The sequence below is a fragment of the Mesoplodon bidens genome, assembly GCF_964165515.1.
Source record: "Mesoplodon bidens genome assembly, chromosome: X".
In the NCBI taxonomy this organism is placed as follows: Eukaryota; Metazoa; Chordata; class Mammalia; order Artiodactyla; family Ziphiidae; genus Mesoplodon; species Mesoplodon bidens.
This window is the reverse complement of record NC_138163.1, coordinates 66,227,139-66,231,098: the sequence shown is the minus strand read 5'-3', so window position 1 is coordinate 66,231,098 and position 3,960 is coordinate 66,227,139.

Below are 3,960 nucleotides of genomic sequence, written 5' to 3'. Positions count from 1 at the left end.
ATTGTCATTATCTTCAAGTGCCAAATGTTTTAAAATATACTTCTTGTAATTTTACATGCTTTTGTGATGTAGTGCTGTTTTGTTATATAAATTTTGAGATGGTTTCTATCCATTTGCATTTTTTTATGTATAAGTTCAGGAGGAATACTGAACATCTGGGTCCTGGATGATACTAATAAACATAATTTTAGATGTTTATAAAGAGAAAGAGGTCATGTGTTAATTTATTATTTAAACCTGTCAATGGCTTCACATTACACCTGGGGAGAGGTGAAACAACCATTTTCCATGCCCTACAACATCTTTCATAAGATCTGACCAGTACTTTTCTAAACTTATATACTACCACCCTCCTTCTCAATACAATATTCTATCCTAACATATTTATGTTCCTCAAATACAACAGGTAGTTTTGTCTACGACCTTTAAATTAGCTATACCTCTGCCTGAAAAATGACATTTCCTAATCTGTTTATTTTGACCATTTAGGTCTCATTTTAAAAGGCACAGTGAAGCATTCTCTTACTATTCAATCCAAAGTATTACTCCAGGGAATCTTTATGCAATTACCTAGTTTTATGATTGTAGTAACACATAACTGATAGTTTTCTTTTTAAGTGACATTATTTAGATGTGATTGACATACTATAAACTGTATATATTTAAATGCACAATTTGATTAGTTTTGACATACGTGTACACCCTTATAGCCATCACCAAAATTAAGATAGTGGGCATATCCATTACTCCCACAGAATTTTTTTTTCTTATACCTGTTACAAAAAGAAACAGTAGGCTCAAAATGGAGTCACTTGTGCTAAGCCCCCATCAGTAAACCAAGATTTAATACCTAACCAAATTGCAATTTCAGCCTCTCCCAAAAGTGTGATCTTTAACCAGTCAATCTGGAAGTATCTGGTCAGCACTAGTGAGGTAATCTGCCTGATAGACCACCACCTTTTCCCAAAAGAAAGTGACTCTATCTGAAACATTTCACTTTTTGCTAGAATAAATTCCTTTCCCTACCTCCTTCTGCCTATAAAATCTTCCATACTACACAGCTTCTCAGATCTTCTTTTTATCTTCTAAAATAGGATGCAGCCTGATTTAGTATCATTAAATAAAGCCAATTAGATTGTAAATTTATTCAGTTGAATACTGTTTTTCTTAACAGATTTGGTGGGAACAGCAGGACTGAAGGAGACTTCTGACAGCTTGGGGGTCAAAGAAAAACCCAGGCACTGATACCTGTGAATGTTTTGCATTCTTTGTCTTTCTTGCCATTTCCAAAAGCTGTGAGGAAATTTCTCTTCTGAGCTCTACTCACTTTGCTTCAAGTTCTCAATCTAATTGGCTTTCCAATCTAGGAAAGCCTGAACTAGCAGATGGTTCCAGGCCAAACACAAGCCCCTAGGCCTTGGCTCAGCCCACAACTCCCCTATTTGAGTGGAAAACCCCAGCCCTTGGTTCTGTCCCAGATTCCATGCTGGGAACTGCTGTCAGTTTGGTCTATAATTCCCCAGTTGCTTGGACTCCTTTCCCAGATTCAATGCTAGGAACTGCAGGTAGCAGCTGAAGTTTCCCATTTGTTTGGAATCAGTCCACAGTATCCACCTTTGGTGTCTGCTTGTTCACTCTTTTCCCCAGTTGCAGGTTTTATGTTGGGAATTGATAGTGTGCACTGGGCCTTCTTAAGGCCAGGCCACAGTAACATCTCTTGATTACTGCTGGTGTGTTATGGTGCACATGTTTGTTTTTTCTTGTTTAGGGTACATAAAACCTATTGCTAATGAGAATCTCGGAAGCCAAAAAGTCACAAAAATGGTGGACATTTGTCAAGCACTTAAAACCTATTAAAGCACTTATCACCTAACTCTAAGACTCCTGTGTTAAGATAAGTCTGTCACAGAATGGGTTCAATTTACAGTAGGTCACCTGCCAAACTCAAGATACTTTTCATGCAGTGAGGTACACTGTCCAACACTACACAACCTTCAAACCAGTGGCATATACCCCTTGGTATCAATTTGGCTCCAAGAGACCCAAGGCTTAGGACCCTTATGCTCCAAAGAGACAAGTGCACCACCTTCTGACACACTTGCCTATTTTGTATCTAAGAACTATGGTTCCAGAAGCTATATCTACAAAAATAGCAAAAGTTAAACACACAGAAGGTATCTAGAACAACACCTAGGCCTCCCCTATTACACCCTCCTAGGGGGTCCATCAACAAAACACTGGCCCAGGAATTGATATCTCAGTTGTAATCAACTGAAACACTGGAAAGGAGATTTTCCTCAAAGGTCCTCTTCAGTTTATTCAACATTAACTTGAATGCCCTTGTATCTACCTCCAAAGAGAGCTCCCATATGGGCCCCTACTAGAGATGAAAAGAGTCTGAATGATTTCCTGGGAAACAGCTACTTTATTCCCTTAAACAGCCAAGAGAAAAAACAACAACAACAAAAAAAAAATCTTGCCAAATTCTGGTAGAATTTGGTAGGAATCCTCCAGAACCTGCAGAGGAGATGTGGGAAAAATTGGCAGGATCCAGAAAATGCTGAGCATTCCTATCAAAGTCAGGTCTCCTGAATTTCTTTCTGTAGTGCCCAGTTGGGAGAGGGAAATAAAATTTCATGTTCTTTTCCAAATCCAGACCTGGTTATTGATCTTTTCTCTCCCAAGAATAGCTATTGCCTTTTTGTTTGTCTCATTTCAAGTCCTAAGAACTTGGCTTAGCTTTCTGCCTGCCTGCCACATGTAAGTTGCCTGTTCTTTCTTTTGTCTAACTTTGTGAGTGACTCTGGATTTGGGGAAGGTAGTATCCCTTGCACCCTCTTTGGAGACCCTTCTTACATCCAAGGAGGATTGTTCAATACTGACTGAAAACTTACAATGAAAATTAAATTTTCAAGGGAAAATTTAATATGAGGAAAATATATTTCGAGTATTAACAAAATAATTTCCTGTGATTTGTGTTATCTTTATCATCACATCTTTGATTATTAAGATAACAATCTTTTCACTATCAAGAGCTAAGTTTTGCTCACAACTATGTAACCTTCTGTATTTGCCTTTGAAATATTTTATTGTCACTTTGACCAAATAAATAATTAAGTATAGTTTTATAATGATCTATGATCCTGTTTAGTCAAGTGTTCAAAACTTTTAACATTTTTTGACAAACTACCTAAAATCAAATTCTAAATGAAACCTTTTTGACCTTGAACTAATTTGGGGATTTTCCAGAGGTCCCCTGGAACATCGCAAAAGAATGATTTTCTCTCCATATAAAAAGAGAGAAGCTAAACTAACTAGGCTTAATTGATGTGTTAAATTACCTACGAAGCATTGTCAAATAAGAAGTAATAATTATGATAGAGTTGTACAGTTATATAAGTGTTCCAGTAAGTGTATGAAATTCCTGGAAATCTGATATATCCTGGTGTAGTATTATCAGTCATCATTCTAGTTATCATCTTAGGATGTTGTATGACACAGAAATCACCAAATTTCTTTGTCACTTCCATTATAATAAATACTCCTTTAATTTTTAACAATGGGAATTTTGTCTTTGCCATTTAAAACGTTATTGTTTAATTCATATCCTTTTGCAAAAATGTTCCTACAAAAGGGCTTCATCTTCAAGGAGATTCACAAAGAGGACTTTGACAAGTACAGGTCTCTGATAATTTTAAAATCATAAATCTGAAGTGGGTAAGAATTTCTAGAACTAATAGAAAAACTGGATTCAAGCAGAACAAGTATTAATTACATGGGACTGAATTAACTGAGAAAGATGATTATAATTTCATGATTTTTGTCTGAAATGTTGCTGGTTTCTTGATGTTTTGTTTTTCCAGATTTAAGGAAACCTTTTCTCTTAAGCTATTTGTGACTTATAGTATACCTTTGTAAACAAAGATGAAACATTTACTTATAGCAACTTGGTAAAGTATA